Consider the following 23,469-nt stretch of genomic DNA (forward strand, 5'->3'; position numbering starts at 1 on the left):
CCTGTGCTCCGCAACGGGAGAGGCCACAACAGTGAGAGGCCCGCGTACCGCAAAAAAAAAAAAAAAAAAAAAGAAACCCTGCCTGAGTATCCAGCCTACCTGGCCTACCCTGGCGGATTTTAGATATAAGGCTGCAATGTCAACTCTTACCTGAATTTCCAGCCTTGCAGATTGCTCTATAAATTTCAGACTTGCCAGTCCCCGCTATGTCATGAGTCAATTCCGTCAAATCTTTTTTATCCTGGTCTGTTTCTCTGAAGAACCCTAATACACAGGTCATAGCTCACCACTTTTCCCAGAGACTTTTACAAGGGCTTCCTGCCTGGTGTCCTTGTATCTCGCCTCCACCCTACCACATTACTCTCCATCCTATTTTAAAATAATATCGCTAAAAGCCACCCCATTCATCATTTTTTCGTCATCCCTTGATGCACTCAGGGTAAATTCTAAGTTCCTTAATATAGTACACAAGGCATCAGTCTCATGCACCCTTGCTTACTCCCTTCCCTCCTCTCCTGCCCCTGAAACGTTCTCTTGCCTTTTATTTTCCAGGAATATAAAACCTCTGTTTCTCCAAACTCATGACACTGCTTTCACATCTGGGCCTTTGCCCATGCTCTGTCATCTGCCTGCCATGACTTTTCCTCTTCCTCTACACGTCTTGCCTCTTGGGATGCACTTTTACATCTTTTCTAACTGAACTGAATGGAGGCATCACCTTATGGGATGAATGTGACATCGCCTTAGCTCAGCCCAGTACATCACCTGCCCCCTCTGTGCCGCCCTTGGATCTATGGATCCGACTGTGCCTCTCGGTCTCCTTGGCTAGACTGTGGATTGTCTCATTCTCTTCTGCACCCTCAACACCTAACCCACCAGCTGTCACAGAGTATGCCCTAAACAAGACTGTATGAAATGCCTATAGCTTTACTCTCTTTTCATTCAGCTACTTTGAAACTAAACTTCATAATATATTATGTAAATTAACATCTTTCTTTAGATAATCTCGTATCTTCAGAATTCAAATTATGTGAAATACCATTTTTTGCATTTGTTCTAGAGAATACAATTATAATATATAGTATTCAGACATAAATGTGGGATATCATTCCTACTTTAGGGATAGGTGCTTCTAGGCTAAGAAATGCACTTCCCATATTTAGAGTGTAGCTAAATAATTCAGACATAGAACATACTTAAATTCCGAGATGACATTCATTTTTAAAATGCCCTGACATTTCATGGGGTCATCTTCTTTTAAAAGCATACTGAACTTTACAAAGGAAATGAGGATGACGATAACTTATAAAGCATCTTTTAGAAAGGAACATGGTGATGGAGAGCTAAAAGAGGCATTGCAGCTCTAGTGTAGTACTCTCAGATTTTAGCAACAGAGGAAATTGAGGCCTAAGGATTTTGAGTGATGAAAGGCACAAAACTGGTTAGTGGCAGAACCTAGACTACAACTCTGTCCTGGAGATTGTCACATCGGTTACCTCTTTTTCACTCCAGGCACTAACATAAGCTACTCATAGTTCAAGAGCAATTACACAAAATGCCATTCGTATCACCTGAAAGATGGACAAATGCATCCAATTTTTTGCACACATTGGTATTTTTAGACAATATTTTCCTGCTGTAAAGCCTAATTCACTGAAAGAAATTTGTGCTTGCCTATCTTTTTTTTTTTTTTTCTAAAGCAACGTAAGCATCCATGAATCACTGATAAGTACTGGGTATAAATACAAACCACTAGACATATACCAGACCCTCCCCACAAAAGTCAGCATCTTATGAACTCATGATTTCTCACAAAACCAACATTGTACATACATAGATAAAAGTAAAAGATATGGCTCTTTTCCTGAAATATCATGACTTCTAATAGACACTTAAACGATAAAGCCAGCATATACAATGGGTTCTCTTTTTCCCTTCCACATTCTAAGAAGATGAAGGAAACTTAAACACATCCAAATACATTTGGCTATTATGAGAGGGTTTTTTTTTTTTCCTGAAAATTTGCAGGACTTTTGGGAAAGGGAAGCATGTTAAGAAGGGAAGAGGAAAGTGTATATATTAGAGGTGACATGGGTGATGATGGAGGCTAGAGGGCAATTCGAAAGAGAAAGACAGCAGGCAGGAGGAAGTGGGGAGGGGGTAGAAAGAGAAGGAGGGGATGGGAGGGAAGATTGTGACCGCAGTAAAAGAGTTAGAAATTATGCTTTTATGCAGAATCTAAAAAAACATGATACCAATGAAGTTATTTGCAAAACAGAAAGAGACTCACAGACTTAGAGAATGAATTTATGGTTACCAGGGGGGATGGGCGGGGGGGAGGGATAGTTAGGGAGTTTGAGACTGACATGTACACACTGCTGTATTTAAAATGGATAACCAAAAAGGACCTACTGTATAGCACAGGGAACTCTGCTCAATATTATGTAACTACCTAATTGGGAAAAGAAATTGAAAAATAGACGCATGCACATGTATAACTGAATCACTTTGTTGTACACCTGAAACTAACACAACATTGCCAGTCAACCGTACTCCAATATAAAATTAAAAGTTAAAAAAAAAAGTAGTAGGAAAGGCGATAAGTAAAAAAGAGGACAATTAGATGATCTCTTCAAAGTTCCCACAAGCACATCACTCAGAATTTACTTTTCTTGCATAATTCCACTGCACTGTAAACATGCCTTCCATTCCTGTCCTTTTAGCACTGAGGTAAGCTATTACTTTAGTTTCCTAACCTGTATCCTATGCTACCCTGTACCACCTGTTCTCTAGGACTTTCGTTGCCCCCTTTGCCTCCTTCCACTCTCATCCGCATCTCAGTCTCAATCCAGCCAGAGGGCAGAAGTTGCTCTAAATTTGTGTCTTCAGACCTTTCAATAGTGTAGTGAGCCCTTCGTATCCATGGTTCTACATCTATGAATTCAACCAACCCCAGATCCAAAATATTTGAAAAAAAATATAGAAATTTCTCAAAAGCAACACGTGAATTTGCCACAGACCAGCAAGTACTTACATAGCATTTACATCATATTATGTACTATAAGTAATCTAGAGATGATTTAAAATATACAGGAGGATTGTGTAAGTTATATATGCCATTTTATATAAGGAACTTGAGCATCCCCGGATTTTGTTAACCAAAGGGATCCTGGAACCAATACCGCACAGAAACCGAGGGTCAACTCCTGAAAGTACTTAAGTATAATAAGGAAGTCAAAAAAGTATCTTTTCTTCTCCCTTCCTGTCTGTCTTGATCTGCATAGGTCCAGCCACCCTTTCTTCACTCCCCTCCCCTTGCATCTCCTCTTTTACTATTCTCTTCTTCTGTCTCAAAGAGAAAAAAAGTGGGATATTTCCTTAGACTGCCACCCCTCAATAAAGAACATCATTTAGGCAAAGACTTTCATGAAATATGCTTCATTTCAATTGATTGGGAGTTTAAAATCTATGATATTTGACAAGCTGTGCATTCTTACATAATTACAGCGTGCTTTGGGTAGCATTTTAAGTTATGAAGCCAAGAGCAAAGTGATTTTAACAACTTGAAATGTTAAATTACTTGTGTGGAATGTTCCTTATGGAGACTCATTGCTGTAATGAAATGGAATTTTTTTGGTCATAAATAATAGGAAAAGTGAGAATTTCAGTCCGAGTATTTTCAGGATATATTTGACTTTTCTGTATCATTAATAGGCATTACAATGGTTTTGAAGTCAAGAAGAATTACAAAATCATTTCAAAATATGAATCTGACAAGAAATACATTAGAGAAATCAAGCTATTAACATTGAATAAGCCCATGCGATAGAGCACAAGTGTGTTGCATGTATTTACAACAGTTATAGCAGTAATTTGCTGTGCTTGGCAGATTTTCTACTATAAAATAATAGAAATAAGAGTTTGCTATGGGAATCAGATAAATAATAATAAATATTAGAAAATCCTTAACTTATTCGCATATTTTTAAAATGAATGTGTGTCGCAAAAACCTATTAAATGTGGCAACCAATCAAAGAAACTCAATTTTTCTATATGAGGAAGAAGAATGGGATTTTTTTTTTCTCTCCCATTTACCATCTTCATTATAACATCACCCTCCTTCTATGCTGAACTCCAGGAAGAGTCCTGCATTTAATGTTTGTCTTTAACATATAGTTCACACATTACACATGAACTTCCTTCTATTCCCTGTACTGGGGAAAGTTCCAAATTAGTATTTTCCTCCCAGACCTGTCCAGTGAGTTTAGATTAACGTAGATACTACCCACTCAGCAGATCTACTTAGGCAGCCCATAGACCCATCCAGCTCAAGAGGTGCAAGATAAATGGACCATCTTTCTCTTCAACATCCTTATCCAATCAATATTCCCCGTCTCAGTTGATGGTGATCCCATGAGAAACCTAGGAGGCACCCTCCCTCTTTCTCAATACCACATCCGGTGGGTAACGTAAAATCCTTCTGTTTTCAGATCCTCATGATTCCTGAAATCTACTCTCTGTCTCGTGTCAATATTTCATCATCACTCCTGTGGAAAAACTGTGGTAGTGTTTTGACTGGTCTCCCCATTTCCAGATTTGTCTCTTTTAAATCCAGCCCCATTGGAGGGATCTGATGTCTGCTGTACACAGCATATGTTGGATTTTGCCTTTTGATCCAATCGGTGAGTCCTTTGGTTTAATACGATGTTTGGTCCCTTTATATTTATCTACATGTTTTTTATGTGACACGTGTTTGGCCTTAGTTCTGTCATCATAGGTTACATTCTCTGATATATTTATTCTAATGTATGGTCTTTGCTTTCTTTGCATTTCTTCTGATAATTTAGATTTATTTTTGTTTGCATGGTTACACTTATAACTATAATTTTATATAGTATCTTAATACTCTTTTCTCTCTTGTTCCTCTAAAGCAAGAATTTAAGTAATATATTTAACCTTCCCTCTCAATTTTATTGAATATAATTTTCTTAATGTTTATCTTTATGCCATTTAAGCATACTAATACGTATGTTACCTGATTTGTGAGTTTTAAATTTTATCTTTTGACCCTCAGCTTTTTAAATCTGCATCTTTGGAGTCTCCCAACTATTTTCCTCTTCCCTCTCCCAAGCTCAGTCTTTTAAAGATATGTAAATTTTACACTGTCAGGGCTTATACCTTTCACATTCTGTTTTGAAGCCTTAATTCTCACACTTATTTTAGTCTTTTATCCTATATAATTGGATTCAATTCTCATTGCCAGTCTTTATTAAATTTATTATTAGCTGGATTTTATCATCATGTTTTTATCAAAGATGGTGGAAACTATATTCATTGATTTCTTACATGTTCAGAAAATGTTTATCTGCTGCATTTATAGATATTTTGCTTGCTTTGGTCTAAACTCTTTGGTTTAAACTTTTCTTTTGAGAACTTCATAGGCTACATTTTCTTTCAGTCTTGACCACTGCTGTGAGTAACTAAATTAAGTTTTTTGCCTTATAGATGAATTGAATTTTACAAGTCTACCTAGGCAAATATCTTTGTCTTTAGCAATTAAACATTTTACTGGGCTATGTCTCAATCAATTATTCTCTGTTCATTTCTCCTAGGACATGTCCATTCCTTCTGTAGATTCAAGCCTTCTCTTTTTCAGGAAAATTTTCTTCAATTGTCTTGATCAAAGGTTTTCTGTTCCTTATTTTTGGTTCTTTTATTCAGAGATATCAACAAAGTGCATTTCATATTTCTTGCCATTTTCTCTCTCTAATCCTCTTCAATCCTTCATTTATGTCCAATTTCTTCTTTAGCCTATCCTCTAGTGAATTTTTTTTGCCTGCCATTTGTTTCTCTTATTCTTTTTAAAATTTTTTCTTGTGGCATCTCTGTAAAGATTCCATGCTGGTTCCGTATCAGTTATTCCTCATCTTTGAGTCTTGGACCACATATTTATGTGGAGGCAGTGATGAGGTGGCTCCAGGCCATGTTCCAGGCTGATTTTCAATGAGATTTTACACCACAAGATTTGCTGTATGAACGTGGCTTTTATGTTTTCTTTTTCTCCAGCCAGTTTCTTGGAAGCAGCAATGCTATTCACAATGCCCAGTAACTCTCCTCCATCCATCCTGCCTCACTGAAAGACTCTCCATGTGAACTTGACCTCACCCACACCTACTCAGTGTCAAAAGGAGCCCAGGAAAGTTCCAAGTACCATCCTGAGCATAATTCCCACCTCCAAAGAGTGGGTTGATGGTATGTGTTATGGGCTGAATTGTGTCCCTACAAAATTCATATGTCAAAGTCCTAACCCCCAGTACCTCAGAATGTGACTGCATTGGTAAGGAATTGATTGTAACAAAGAAAAAGGAAATGAGTTAAGTGAGAAAAAAATGTAAGCACCCAAGTTGCCTGATAGAGTTAGGCTCTATACTATCCTCTGTAGTTCTTTAGATTTGTTGCTTTTATTACTCTGGGCCTTTAAATAGAATGTGACTTTCTTAACGATAAGAGCCATATGTCATGTATTATACATATCTGAAACAGACAAAGTGGCTTAGTTTGACTTCTTCTGAATCTCCACCACCCACCCACCCCCTCTACAGCATGGATTTAGTCTATCTTAAGTATCAATAAACACACATTGGCCAAATAAGAGAGAAAGAGAGAGAGGATTAGGGAGGATGGGAGATAGTTTCCAAAACACTCGATGATTTACAGAAATTACTAAATCCACTTGAAGATCAAAAAGAGTGAGATCTCTGTCTTCATTCTTGTAAACTGGGACATATGACATAGAATATGTAAATGTCCAGTGCAAAGGCATCACCAAGGGACCTAGAAGTAGGAATGATGTTTCAATACTTATTTGTCTACAATTTACATCTATTACCCCTGAGAGGACCTTTAGTACTTTGGGGTTGTTTCCCTTTTCACCTACTTATAAAGTCAATACGACTTAAAGAACCATTCATGGGGCTCTAAATGAATCAAGCAACAATTCTGTTATTATTGCTCACTTGACTTTCTGTCATTTCTGAAAATGACCTTATTCTGAAAGGCTGACACTGAAGATCGTTTATGTACATAAGGTTTATTCAGACAGTACTTAACTTCCTGGTTCTTTTTTTCTCTTTTTTTTCCCGAAACTGAAGATCAAAGCACTGTATTTCACAGTTGGACTTTACACTATTTATTTATTCATTTGATTTTTTTCTACAGACGAATTTCTTTTTGAGAACAGGAATGTTCTCTTATGTCGGTAGCTTATGATATAATAGTCATGTTCATATGAAATATCTACCCTTAGAAGTAAACAGATAGATAGGTCTTACCACAAACAAAATAATACATACTGGATTACATAGATGCCTAGAGAACATTGGGACTGTAACATGAAAGCAAAGAAACCATAGATTATAAACGTTCATATCAATTTCCCACCTTTCTTTGGTCAGTTACAAATCTATTAATTTTCCGTATTGCTATAAAAGCCAAATCAAATAATAAGTCTTGTACTCACTGGAGAATCAGTTAGCATATAACAGATCATCTCCCCTTAAAAATGAGAATCATTAATTTGTACAGACATAATTCATACAACTTCAATTTTACTCATTAAAAAAATGTCTTAGGTAGATCTTCTGACATATTAAAACATTTCTTTACTAAAATAGACTTTTAAAAACTTGGGGTTCTCATTAATATAATGGATTTACTATTTCATTAAATTCAGAATAATTTTCTGTCATTTCTTCTTACGAGAATTGAATTTTTTCAAGTGTTAAATTCTTCCTTATGTTCCATAGTCTTTGACGTATAAGTTGCCAAGTTATAGTCCTTTATATTCAGTGACCATGTGACAAAAAAAATCAGTGAAATAATCATGAAATATTCTCATGGCCATGAGAACACAGTTGAAAATATCTACTATGCCATTTGCAATTTTTTAGGAAGTGATTGCCTGTCATTGTGGTAAATCTCCAAATGAGCAAGTCGGATTTGAAGAAGAATGTGGAATTCTTGGTCATTAAGGTCCTTGATTTCAATAATGTGCATGGCCACTGTTCTATGTTCTTCACAGATATCACAGATATCTTCTTCTAATATCTTCTTTTTATTAGTATGTCTATGATGATTTTAATGATAACAAAGAAGTTCAGCCTATACTAATATATTAATCATTTGATGTCTGTTATGAATTATAAGGTACAACAAAGATTATTGATTACACATCACTGCATATTCAGATGAGCAAACCAAATACATGAAGACATTAAATAAGTTGTTCGAATCAACGAAGCTGGCAATATTAGATTTTCCAAAGAAATCAGGGTCTTAGAACATCCTGATGGCTAATGTAATACATTTTTGGTTATTAATCTCTAATAGGATGTGTTTCACTTAGCAACACACCAAAGACTTTTTAATAGATTTTATCTTATAAACTCACACCAAATACATCTCCTTTCCCTCTTAGATCCATTAGCAATGGTCAATGTAATTCAGTAACGATAATTATGAGTGCGTGCTCAATCTAGTATGTGCCAAGCGACCAAGTAATTTGATAAATGCACATTATCTAACTGTATCCTCAAAATAACCGCAGGAGATCTATGTAATCAATTATCCTGGTTTTGCTGAAGGAAATGAGGCTTCAGAAGGTTAAATACCTTAGACAAACATAGACAGTCAAGTGAGATGGGGCCAGTGTTTGACCCATGTTTGTTTAACTCCAAAATCCAAACTCCACCTGTGGTTATTGAATTTTCATGTCATTAAGTCTTATGTTCTTATTTGGACATTGAGTTCCTTGAAGATATAAACACTCTTTGTGCTCCCATAATACCCAGAACCTCAAATAAGTAAGTTATCTTTGATTTACAAAAAAAAGGGTAATGAGCAGTACAGGTGATTCTGTAAACCATTAGATATACCACTGAAATCTAAGACTACACATACACTATGGCTCCATTTGTCAGAAAAACAAAAACAAAAAAACTTGTTTTCAGTTTCTAACAAAAGAGAAATCAATTGCTCGGGAGTGGCATTATCAATTTCACTAAAACGGGAGGATGTGGAAAATGACACGTGTCTACATGTGTTCAGTCTAAACCACCACTTTTAAGTGACCTGATACCTCGGCTATGGTAAGAAAATAACACCTGACACACAATCCCTCTGTAAAAATTAGTTCCAGGACAGCCTGAACCATCACGTACATTTTATTTTGCTCCATTTTTCACTGCTATCCTAGCCATCAGCTTTGCTACTCCTTTTTTCACTCCCGTCCACACGTCTCCCCTAGTTATGAATTAGCCATTCTTCCGGGATCCCTCTCTACATTTTGCCAACAAGTCATCACACTTTCTTCTGTTGTTTCCAATCAGAGTCAGCCTCTGCCTCTCATGTTTGTGTGCTCCTGGGAGTATTTCTCACATCCAGCCTCACCTACCCTCCAACCCAGTACGGAACCTATACAGGATCCAAAGTGTGGGGTTTTGAGGTTTCCATTTACTTGAGGTTCTGAAATGAGATTTTATTCTTTTGTGGTTAAGAGGATACATTACATGTATATTTAAGTCTGCGTCTTGATTTGGAACCTGGCAATTTTGTGAAATGCCATGGATGTTGAATAATAAAATCTAAACTTAGTAATCATTCTTCAAAGAAGGACACTATTTAGCACTATTTAAAAGGGCACATTCTAATAAGCAAAATATGAAAATCCTAGGAACATGAAAGATTCTTATTGCAATGTTTGAACAATATATCAATTTCTCCTTAAATCTCTGTGCTCAGAAATCAGGAAAACATTTTCCATAATCCTAAAAATATACTATAGTTGCTAAAGACACACACAAGCTTAGGTTTGGAAAAGATCATTCATGATCCTTAATCCAGTGTCTCTTAGACAGAGATTTGTGCAGCTCTGCCCTTAAGTAAATTCAGCACCTTTTGAAAACTACTTAGTTATCTGAATGTACGTGCTGTGGAGTTTTAACCGTATTAATCCTTGCTTCCTCTTCTCTTCTACAATCCAAATAATTCTGGAATTTTTTATATGTCATCCTCCCCCAAAATCTTTACTTATTTCTCCACTAGCTTTGTGGACCTTGAATATTTTCAAATATAAAGAAAATTAATTTTTTCTCCTCTACATTTTCTTCCTTGAAAATGGGTTTGACCTGTTTTTCCAGCCAGATGGAAACTTTAGTCAAGGGGAATTTCAACTGTCAGTGAATTTCTGAATTTCTTACCTTGCATATTTCCTAGTTGTCTGAGAGCAAGTTTTGGCAAAATGGTTAATCAGCTTATTTTCTCAGAAGACGACACGACATAGGACATGAGATTTTGACTCACACATGGGATTTAGTTCATATTTGTACTAAGCTTTCTGTTAAAATTGTAAAATTGAGTAAATCACTTAACCTCTCTGTACTTCTGCTTCCTCATCTGTAAATGAGGGTAATAAAACTCACTTTATAGAGCTACTATGGAGACTGAAAGTATCCAACACATAGTCAGCGGTCCAGAATTGTTAATTCGTGACATTCTTTTGGACATAGTAAATTGGAATCTACTACACACATCAAGAGGCACAGGGATCTTTCTATCTGATGGAGGTGGTGACTTGTAATTTTCCAGTCTTTCCTATATGCTTCTCAACACAATCCTACGTACATGTTGGGATATTTATGTATGAGATGTCATTGTGAACATCTCTGCTGTAAAGGCAGAAATGAGACAGATTCTCAACAACTCCAAGACTGGTTTTACTCCCCATTGTTTTGCGGAAACTCAAAAGTTTGAGGAGCTTGATGAATTTCTACCAATAGACAAAAGTCCGATTGGTATCAAAGTATTTTCAGATACCTTTGTGATCAGTGAATTTTCATTTGGGATAAATCTTATATACATGGATCTATAAATAATCTACCAGAAAAGTTGACAGTTTTCACTTAATGAGATTGATTTTAATTTCAGGTACTGTAATTAATTATTCATTAATGTAAATCTCTTTTTTATGTGGGTTCAGCTAAGCTAGCATTAAAGCTTCAAAGGCTTAGAGAACAAAAAAGCTAAAGAAGAGTGTCAAAACCTTAAATTTACTCAGAGTATTAAGGCATTTTCTGCAAATAAGCTAGTATACTTAACACAACATACAACTAAGAAAATATAATGCATAGTATGAGTCTGTTAACCTAGATTTCTTAACACTTACCATGCAAATTAAAATGAGGCTTTATTTTAATTTATGACTTTCAACTAAAATGTTATTTTTCAGTTACCATCATCATCATCGTATGCCTCATATTTCATTTCTTTTTGATCTCCTATTATTAACACAGCAGCAGGGAATAATGTAAATGTCCAGCAGACAAAGTAAATGTCAAATCACCAATCTCACTGAATAGAAGAAGAATCTGAAAGTATAAATCTACCATTTTCTGAGTACTCCTGTGCTGTGTAACATATACAACACTTTATATATGTTGGTGTTTGATCATATTATTGATCATCCACGTTTTACATAATAAGGTAACTGCGATTAGGGATGTGACTAAATTCACACACACAGTACATACTGGAGCTGAAATTCAAGCTATCTCCTTGGCCCATACTTTTCCATCTACTGCATGAGAATCTGTCCTTCAAAGGAAGTTTATAGTTACTTTTCTGCTGTATGGTTATATTAACGCTGTATTTTTAAAGGAGGAATACATTTTCCTGCAACCACATCAGAAAATTTCACTCTATTTCTCTACTATAAAAATGACTTGGCCTGAACTTGTTCAAAAAAGCACAGTTGCAATTCATTTGTTTTACATAAGTGGAGATGTTAATTATTGGAGTAAACTGCAGAGTTGAGAATTGCTTAGGTACGATGAATGATGCTAGGCATGAACTAGACAGCCAAGACCTAAAACCAGGGAAAAAATGCATTCTTCTCACTAAAGAAGAACAGAGTCCGGGTGAGAACGCTGTTGTGCCTTGCTGATAGGACAGCCCACCTCATTGGCCTCACAGGAGCCTCTTCAGCTTGTATGCCATCAAGCACAGATCTCATCCTTACAGATGCCGGTCCCTAAACCATCAATGTATCATAAAACATACACCGTCCTCCAGAAACAATCAGAGAAATAGGCTCAAATCACACATGGCTTTTGCATCACAATCACAAATAACTGCTATTTTACTTTTTAGCTTTCCTTCTGGAAACTACAGACAAAAATGAACCAGTGTTTTAAATTTCTCTTTTTGCTTGGAATTTAGCAATGGCATAAATTGTGCTTAGAATTTAACAATAGTCATGGGTGCTTCTAACTGTCATGAGAATAAACATTGTTCTTTGTCTAAATTTATTTGCATGTAAGACATTAATTGTAATACATTTTATCTCTATTAAAGGTAGAAGAAATGCCTTCAAACTATTGAAAATTTGACATTAAAATATTGCTTTATTGCCAAAGTTTTATAATATAAATGTTTAATCTAATTTTATAATCATACATGACTAATCTGTATATACTGAAGTTTAATAATTTGATATAAAATGATTTAACAAACTGTGACTAGCTAGTATTAATTTCTTTAATTACCCTATCCCCTTTGTTTTAGTTTCTAGTACATTAAGTTGACTAGAAATGAGTAGATTTTAACATGTTCAAAGACGCGTGATCCTAATTTCAACATTTCTCCTGTCTAGGACCTGGACAACTAAAATACTTCTTGAATTCAAATTAGTGTAAATTCCTTGAACCGCCCCACCTCTGAACATTCAAAGACTGACTCAGCTTGTAGTTCTTTCACTCCTGCCTTTTTTGAGACTCACCAAAATTTAATTTTTATAATACAGTGACATACCTCATGGAAAGAATATGAATGGAAAGCTAAATTTCATCAAGTTTATATTCAAGATTGAGACTAAAAACAAAAGCGGACTCACAGATATAGAGAATAGATTTGTGGTTGCCAAGGTGGAAGGATGATTCGGGAGGGACGGATTGGGAGTCTGGGATTGGCAGATGCAAACTCTTACGTATAGGATAGATAAACAGCAAGGTCCTACTGTAGAGCACAGGGAACTAGATTCAATATCCTGTAATAAACTATAATGGAAAAGAATATATATATGTGTGTGTATATATGTTGCTATAACTGAATCAATTTGCTGTACAGCAGAAATTCACACAACATTGTAAATCAACTATACTTCAAGAAAATAAAATTTTACAAAAGATTGAGATGTAAAATACATATAATTAAGACCTCTGGCTCTAGGCCACTCACACACTTGGCTCTGCCCCTTTGTACCTGTTTGACCTCGGGTGAGTTCCTCAGCCTTTGTGTGCCACAGTTTCACAATCACAGTACTCACCTCCTAAGTGTATTGTGGGAACTGAGGACAAAAACAAAAAGTGCTTACAATGGTGTCATGCACACACTAAGCGCTCAATAAATCTCAGCTATTGTTGTGGATCATATTTTATCAATAGAGCTGTCAAAATGTAATAATGCAACTTTAATTTATGGATGAAGTTACTGCTGAGTGAGTTAGTGCTGTGTTCAGAGAAGGACGATTGAGAAAAAAACGATCAAGTATGTAGGCGTTGTTCCACAAAATGTGGGTCAAACATATTGTATCAGACAATACAGTTGTCAGACCACCTAAATTCAAAGTCTGTGGCCTGAACAAGGTAGTAAAAATAGTTGGCACTTCTAGTACAGTGTTGTTCTATGTAATTAGTTAACATGTTCTTTGCCAACTTTACAGTTGTTGACAGAGTGCATTAAAAATGGAAATTTGGTTCTCAGATAAAAAAACTGGTTGAATTTTACAGTTTTCAGATAAAGGTCATAATATCCCTGAGAAAAAAATTGAATCAATCACTATTTGCCATTTACTTACAATCTGACCCAGGGTTCAAGCCCAAAAGTTATAAGTGCAGTAACGGCAAAAAATACCATGTAGTTTGGTCAAACTATACTGCCTAGTCTTTAGAATTAGTGCATGAGGCTTGACTTACACACCGCCAAATATAGTTCCCAAGGCCAATATCTATGCATTTTCTATATTTGAACATTGTGTCGATATATGACAATATCACTGGGTGTGCAAGCCCGAAGAACGCTAGAGAGGAAGAGCTATAAGTTACTTCCAATGAGGCAACTCAGGGGGCAGTGCACAGCCAGTACTAAATCCAGATCAAAGGTCTGCATCTCCAGAAGCACAGTTCAAACTTTAGCATATTCCTGAAAGGAAGAGATATGCTCTCATTTTAGGAATTCAATGAAAGATTAAGAGCCAGAGAAACTGATTAAACAGGAATTTGTCTGCAAGGGCTCCAGCAGGTGGGTGCAGGAAGATACCGCCAGGGGCTGATAGGAAGCAAACAGATGGATAATGACTCGTGGGTGATAAAAGGGCTGGTTTGGGACTCATCTCACAAACACCATTTCTTCTTACCCTTTTTGTCTTCATGCCAAACAGGTGTGTGGAAATCTGACTAGTGAAATGTTGAATAGTTAATTTAGGAGGCTGGCAAATTAAAATAGGAAATTAACATGGGAAATGCTAAATAGCCAAAATAAAATCTGGACATCTTTCTTCTTCTAGATTGATAGGTGACCTGAATTTTTCCTTGAACAATTAAGGCTGATTACTTTGATTCTGCATGTTAATCTTGTGGCATCTCGTTGATTGACAGTTATATACATATTTATAATAGAAAACGGAGTCATTTAATAATGTTTTCATATTAAAATAAATGTTTTGATTTATTACCATAGACATGTTTGAACTGATAAGGTAATCAGTCTTCTCAAATAGACACTTTTTCGTTACCTCTTTTGGCCAGGATGGATGGTAGATGGGCACGCTGTTAACAAACTTTTCACTGAGATAATTCAATTACACAAAACTCCTTATGAATCTCAAAAAGAAAGTTGTATTTTATCCATACTTTTTATGTTCACTTGTATCTCTAGAAATCATCATTCTGGAAGACTTAATCATCCAATGCCACATAGAGATCCTATGCTTTCGATGTACATTTCAGATACTATTTTATATACACACAGTATGCTTGAATGTAAAGATCATAAGCCAAAATGTTTACCAAATTAATCAGAATCACCAGACAACCTTGTCAAAAATGAAGACCCAGATTCTACTACAGATTGCCTCACAGACCTACTGGAGATGGAACTCAAAAATCTTTATTTTAAATAAGCATCTGACATAAATCTTATGCACCCTTTTGAATTCTGAGATTCACTAAGAAGACTCCAAATCTTAAAGCACTGCTGTTATTCCCACTACTTTAATAATGTCTCTATGAAAAGCACATGATATGGTCAGCGAGAACACTTGACTTAGAATCTTGGAACGTAAAGCTTGTGCCTTAGTAGCTCTGCAACCTTGCACAAGTCTTTTAACTTCTCTAATCTTTGGTTTAACCATCTGTTTCATTGAGTGGTTAAGGACTGTTTTTCTCCCAGTCCGACATGCCAGAATTCCAGAATTGGTACTATACCGCTGCATTGGTACTATAAATCCTGAGAACTCTATAATTAGTATTGGATACACATAACTTATTATATATCAATTTTTAATAATTATGTGTAAATCTGCATTTATTGCTATCACCGAACTATTTTAAAATGCTTACTTTGTGTTTACAATAATTTGGAAGTGAGAAAGAATATTTTTAACAAAATACAGCTAGCCTGAGTATTAAATCAGAAAAGAGTTGGGAGAAAAATTCTCATTTACATAAATTAAATGAATATTCATTGTTTTATACTGAGAGAAAGAAAACAAATGATTAAGAAGCTATTTTATATGTTAACTTCTGGATACTTAAGATGTAAAAGCAACCTACTATTGTAAAATATCCTTGGTGACCTTATTAATATAACTTTTAAAATTCTACATTTCAAAAGAACCAGGAAAACCATATTTTAATATCTTTCTGTTACATATTGATCAAGCCCTGTAAAATTCATCCTAACAGAAAAGAATTGAGATCATCATCACATGCATTATCAGGGCTTCTGAAGAATGTAAAAGCTTTCAAATATTTAAAGTACACCCGCTTAAAGCTACTTGATGATACTGCTAACAGGAGAGCAGATGCGTAGGCATCGAAATAAAGCTTGGATATGCAGAATGTCATTTGGAAATCATTTGCAGATTGCTTGTGGCCACACATGACAAATACATGCTCTTAGTACCACACTCCCCAGGGTGTTGTTAGAATTTTTCTGAAGATGACTTGGCCATTATTATAAAAATACAAAGTTCAACCCTGGTCCTGTTCTCTAGTAGTTCATCAGCCTCAGTAATAATAATAAAAACAATGAAATAAGTTCTCTGTGACTTGAAAAAGATGATGTTAGGTTTTCTTAGACATAGGTAACATGATAAAGAATTTCTGCACAGATTTTAAGAATACATAAGCCTGGATGACTTTCATGGAAGGTCATAAATGCATGTACACTTACTGGACACTCTTTGACTTCTGTTAGAAGTTCATATTTCTCAGCAGGAATTAAGGCTGAGTTATCCTGACTCAACAAAAGAGTAGCTTGATATACACATTAAAAGTCATTATTTTATGGTCTGTCCACCATGATGACTGTTTCTTTCATTTCCAATATTTTTCCATTATAATCAGCACAATTGCTCAGAAAAATGTTTCAGTTATTTTCCCCCATGTATGTAAACATGAATAAGATTCATTTAGGAGAAACAAATATGTGCTGTATAAATTGAGGTATAAAATTTCTCAATTTCCCAATTTTGTGTTTGGTTTAAATAGCAGCTTGTTGTACCTCTTTTTTTTAAACTTTTTATTTTATACTGGAGTATAGCCCATTAACAATGTTGTGATAGTTTCAGATGCACAGCAAAGCGACTCAGCCATACGTATACATGTATCTATTCTCCCACAAACTCTCCTCCCAGCCAGGCTGCCACATAACATTGAGCAGAGTTCCCTGTGCTATACAGTATAGGTCCCTGCTGGTTATCCATTTTAAATACAGCAGTGTGTACACGTCAATCCCAAATTCCCTAACTATCCCTTCCCCCTACCCTTCCTCCCAGTAACCGTAAGTTCTTTCTCTAAGTCTATGAGTCTGTTTCTGTTTTGTAAATAAGTTCATTTGTATCATTTATTTCTGGATTCCGCATATGAGGGATATCATACAATATTTCCCCTCATTAAGGAATGTTAGAACATTAGCACTTGATTAATATACTTCAAAGTGAAAAGTTGTGTTTTATTGTTTATTTTGACCTCAAGGTAAATTGATTTGTAATGATTTGATGTGTTAGGCACAATTTACATTATAAAATTGAGACTGGAAGTTGCAAAAATAACCCATTCGTTAAGCAATCTATATGCATGCTCAATAATTTCATATGACTACCAACTTAGAGAAATACAGCAATATCACTTATTCACAAATAATATTTGAATAGATTCTGTATACTAGGTCTTTTATGGGTCCTTGGGGTATAGCAATGTACAAGATAAGCGAGACCTCTGTTCAAGTGGTCCTTACCTGCTAGTGGGGGGAAAAGAAACTAAGTAAATCTAAAAATAAATCTAAATCGAGTCCCTTGGCTGAAATAGACAATGATTGGGAAACTCTTCTAGATTGGAGAGTTTCTGAGGAGCCATTTGAGCTGGGAATTAAATGATAGAAAGGAGATATTCCTGTGAAAAGAGCTCCCAAAATAAGGAATAACAATACAAAAGCCCAGAGTTACTGCAAACATAAGCCAGCATCGCAGAGCTCACAGTCTAGCGAAAGATACAGACAGTTAAGCCCTGCAGCTTGAAAAGCATGCCTACGCCTCCTATGGCATGTTATTACACAGGAGCACCTTAGAGAGACATGCAATGGAAAAGGGGAGGAGGAGAAGACCAGTGACCAAAACAAGTCCTAAAGAATGAGCTGGAATAGTTATTGGGAGACTAGCACATTCCAGGATCAGGGAGTTGACATGTGACTGGACCATGGTGAGCAAGATGGAGAGGGGCATGAGATGAGCCACAATGTGACCTTCATTTTACCCCAAACCAATAGGCTCTATATTGTGAAGTCAGGAAAACTATAACACTTCTATTTCAAACAGATTTTGAGAAAGCATCTTAATTATATGATGACATTTGATCTATTCATTTCAGTTGTGCAATTTCTGTTTGTCCCTTACTAGGTTTTCCTTTCTATACCTTTCTCATAATGATAAATTATCCCCTAATTGTTTGCATACAGTTATATTAGCAGTTTCCCTTTAAATTAAAATGAAATTAGACTCCCTAAAACATGAGGACTTCAGATTTTTGGAAAAGAAATATACACTCTGCATATTCTCCCAAATGTTTTCTATTACCAAGCATAATTCATTCAGCCAAAAAGCTCCACTCTATCAAATCAATAAGGGTTTCTTTTGCATACTCGACTGATGGAAGCAAGCAGCAGGCTAAGGAGGGTGAATGCAGTCATAGCTCAGAGTTTTAAAACTTTACACTTTTCAATGAATAGTAATTAAAGAGTTGGCAAATCAAAGAAAATGTGTCTTTACTTCTGCAAATTCAACCAATTGATGTTCCCAAGAAAACTAAGCTAAAAGTTCTACTCCTCCCTAAATCAGGCTTATTTTCAACAAGGATCAAGCCTTTTCAAGAAACAATTTACTTTGTCTATTTCCAACTAGTTCTCAGACTGATGAACTGGTTCACAAAAGTGAGCAATTCAGTATTTTGAACCAATCGAAAATATCTCAAGATACCCTGCAAGAAAAAGGCTCTGTGCTGTCTTTCGGCTGCAAGGACTCACCAGCAAGGCCTTTGCTTGGAGGAGGAAAACCAAACTGTGCCTTATCTAATGCATACAAGAAATAGTTCCTTCAGCTTCAAGACAGTCTATGAATAGAGGGAACATATAATATATCTTCCAAACTGGGACACTTTTAAGATTAAAAGGAGGCTCTATTAACCACTACGGAGGGACTGCAGGCATTAACTGGGACACGTGTCCTCACTATCTATGAAGCACAGGACCGGGAAGCCTTTAGAAAATTGTCCTTTATCTCCTCACAGAGAAATATGAAGCATAATAAATTGTAAACATCTTTGATGAAGGAAAAGACTGTTTGGGGCACTATTATCTAAAACCTCTAAGGCTTAGAGCTTCCCCTTAGTTTCACCGACTTTATAATGTATGTAAACATGAATAGAGAGTCTCTGAGCTTTTTGGAGAAAAGCACCAAACTCTTCAGCTGCTCTTGAACATGAAACATAATTGTGACATATAACAGACTGACCTCAATGCAAAAATAGTCACAGGGTACCCACACTTAACCCATTTGTCACCAAGTTTGAAAAAAAAAATCCCACTGCTGGAAGACCAGATGCTGGGTATTTCCCTAGAAATAGTTACAGGTACATATCTCCTCTCATTATCTGGCTACCCTTGGGAATTAAACTACTGTCAGCCTTACTAACACTAAGTTTAAACTTGTGGCTTGGAAATCTATCTAGCCTTGAATATTAACTGCTAATTCTACACTTACAATTAACTGCCCCATCTTACAGGCAGAGCAGGATAGAGAAAAGTGATAAGAAAAGAGGTGTTATAGAAGGAAGTTAAAGGAATAAGGAGGAAGAAGAGATAGAGGAAAAGGAAAAGGAAAAACAGAAAGAAGGGAGAAAACGAAGGAGAAAAAACTGAAATACGAGTGAAACTAAAATGTCACATAGCCTTCCTTACATCTTCACTACTCTTTTGACCTGGGGTTAGCTGAGCATGTTGGATGCAGGTAGAGTTTCACAGAACTGAAAAAATCATACAGATCATCAGAAATATGTCAGACTCAAAAAAAAAAAAAAAACAACAAAACACTGTGGCCTGCTCAGTATCACACAGCTGGTCAGTGGAAAAGTTAGTTCTAAAACCCATGCCTCCTGACTCTTGAGCCCAGCTTTTATTTACAAAAGTGCTTTGCTTTTAGAATGTGCATTTTTATCTTATAAAACATCAAATTGGAGTTTTCTATTAAATTCTGGCTTCATCACTTTATAAATGCTATACTTATTTTGAAGAACTCAAGCATATCTGTTTCTGAAATGTTCACCTGCTTCTCCTGTTTACCCAGTTTTTAAATTTTAATATACCGTGTACTTCTCTTTATAGAAATAATATAAATTTTGGTACTCAGTAAGACTTGGTTCACATCAACAAAGTGAGAAAACAACCTATGGAATGAGAAAAAATATTTGCAAACCATATATTTGATAAGGGGTTAATATCCAAGCAACTGAATCGCAAAAAAATTTTAAAAATCCAATTTAAAAATGTGTACAGAACCTGAATATGGATTTTTCCAAAAAAGATATATGAATGGCCAACAGGTCCATGAAAATATATTCAACATCACTAGTCATTAGGGAAATGCAAATTAAACGCCTATTAGAATGACCATCATCAAAAAGATAAGAGATAACAAATGCTTCCAACAATGTGGAGAAAAGGAAGCCCTTGGGCATGGTTGGTGGTATTGTAAACTGGTACAGCCACTGTGGAAAACAGTACAAAGTTTTCTCCAAAAATTAAAAATAGAACTACCGTATGATCGAGCAGTTCCATTTCTGGGAATATATGCAAAGGAAATGATAACACTAACCCGAAATATCTGTACCCCCATTTTCATACAGCAATATTTACAATAGCCAAAACATAGAAACAACCTAAGTGATATATTATATATATCACTCCAGTTATTAGATAAATAAGTGCTAGGGATGTAATGTACAACACGATGACTGAAGTTAACATTGCTCTATGATATAGAGGAAAGTTAAGAGACTAGATATTAAGAGTTCTCATCATAAGGAGAATTTTTTTTTCTTTTCTTTTTATTGTATCTATATGAGATGATGGATGTTAACTAAACATATGGTGGTAATTATTTCACAATATATATAAATCAAACCATCATCTTGTACATCTTAAACTCATACAGTGAAGTATGTCAATTATTTCTCAATAAAACTAGGAAAAAACAATTCTGATTTAGTAAATGAATGAATAAAAGGCAGTACTCCTGTAGGCTTTATTGAACAATTGAATACTTCTAAATGAAATGGATTGACCAAATATGTCTTTTCTTGATAAATTCTGTAGAACCAAAATGCAAATAAATAACTAAGTTGTCTTTCTGACCATGTGTGATTGCTTGTACCTGAATAATGAAACTCTTCAATTAGAAATGGATCTCACAATGTTTATTTGTTTGCTCTTTTCTATATGCTTTTGAATACGTAATGTACGACATGTATATTCACCAGGAGAACCAGGCCTTGGGTACTGTACATGAATCTCCTATGGTAAGTTCTATTCTAAGTCTTCTTTATAATCTGTTAAGACATAAATATAAACAAATATAGAGTAACCAAATATAAATGTAAAAAAATCATAAAATGCAAATTACTAGCATCAGAAAAGAAAGAGGGGTCATTTCTACTGATCTCATGGCATTAAAAATATAATAAAAGAATATTATTAATAACTCTATGCAACACAAATTTGACATCTAAGATGAAATAGACCAATTCCTTGAAAGGCACAATTACCAAAACTCACACATGGAGACAAAGACAGTTTGAATAAAAAAATGGAACCAATAATTAAATAACTTTCCAAAACAGAAAGCAAGAGGCCCAGATGGTTTCAATGGTTAATTCTACAAAACATTTAAGGAAGAAATGATACCAATTCTCCACAATCTCTGCCAAAAGAATTAAAGAGAAAGGAATGCTTCCTAAGTCTTTCTATGAGGCCAGCATTACCCTAATACCAAAACCAAAGATATCACAAGAAAAGACAATTGTAGATGAATATCTCTCCAAAAATCCTCAATGAAATATAGCAAATCAAATCCAGCTATGTATAAAAAGGTATACACTAGAACCAAGTGAGATTTTTTCCATTTATGCAAGGCTGGTTCAAAATTAAAAATCAGTTAATGTAATCTATCACATAAGCAGGCTAAAGAGAAAAAAAATCAATGATTATATCAATAGATTCAGAAAAAGCATTTGAGAAAATTCAACATACATTCGTGATAAAACTGGGAATAAAGGGAAACTTCCTCTATGTAATAAAAAAGAAATCTATGAAGAAACTCTAGAGTCAACATCATACTTAATGGTAAAAAAACAAAAACAAAACAAAACAAACTAGATGCTTCCTTACAGACCAGGAAAAAGACAAGGATGTCCCCTCTTACTATTCCTATTCAACACTGTACTGGAAGTCCTATCTAATGCAATGAGATAAGAAAAGTGAATAAAAGGATATAGATTGGGAAGGGAGAAATAAAACTGTCTTTGTTCTCAGATGACATGATCGTCTATGTGGAAAATGCCAAAGAATAGACAACAAAACCTCCTGGAACTGTTAAGTGAGTATTGCAAAGTTGCAGGTTATAAGATTAATAAACAAACTCAATTTCTTTTCTGTATTTCAGCAACAAACACTTGGAATATGAAATTTAAAACATATTGCTATTTACATTAGAACCCAAAATATACCTATGTATAAATTTAACAACAACAAAAAAATGTATAGGATCTATATGAGGAAAACTACAAAATGCTGATGAAAAAAATCAAAGAAGATCTAAATAAATGGAGAGCTATTTTATGTTCACGGGTAAGAAGACTCAAATTTTAATATTTCAGTTATTCTCATTTTGATCTATAGATTCAACACAATCCTTATCAAAATTTCAGCGAGTTATTTTGTAGTTATCAACGAACTGATGCTAATGTTTATATGGAAAGGCAAAAGACCCAGAATAGCCAGCACAACACTGAAAAAACAAAACTGAAGAACTGACACTATCCAAATTCAAGACTAACTACTGGCAAAAGACTAGACAAATAGACTTAATGGAACAGAATAGAGAGCCCAGAAATAGAGCCATGTAAATAAAGTCAATTGATATTTGACAGAGAAGCAAAGGCAATTCAATGGAGAAAGAAGTCATTTTAACAAATGGTGCTTAAATAATGGCACATCCATATGCAAAACATTCAGAACTTACACCTTTCATGAAAATTAATTCCAAATGGATCAAAGATCTAAAATGTAAAATTCAAGATTATAAAACAACTAGAAGATAACATAGGAGAAAATCTAGGTGTCCTTGAGTTTGGCGATGACTTTTTAGATACAGCACCAGAAGCATAATCTAAGAAAAAACATTTTATTTGAAATGTAAAACTTCTGCTCTGTGAAAGACACTGATAAGAGAATGAAAAGACAAGCTACAGACTGGGGAAAAACATTTCAAATCACACATGTGATAAAAGACCCCAAAATATACAACTCAACTCAAAATGTCAAAACTTAACAGTAAGAAAAACTCAGTTAAAAAATGGTCAGGGGCAT

The 23,469-nt window shown here is 35.2% G+C and overlaps 1 protein-coding gene across 1 annotated transcript in view; it reads right to left on the minus strand.

Annotated features, from left to right (window-relative positions):
• Window positions 1-23,469, minus strand: part of SGCZ (sarcoglycan zeta) — a 933,024-nt gene that overhangs the window by 782,278 nt on the left and 127,277 nt on the right. The window lies entirely within an intron of this gene.

This window comes from Physeter macrocephalus, chromosome 20 (assembly GCF_002837175.3).
Source record: "Physeter macrocephalus isolate SW-GA chromosome 20, ASM283717v5, whole genome shotgun sequence".
Classification (NCBI taxonomy): Eukaryota; Metazoa; Chordata; class Mammalia; order Artiodactyla; family Physeteridae; genus Physeter; species Physeter macrocephalus.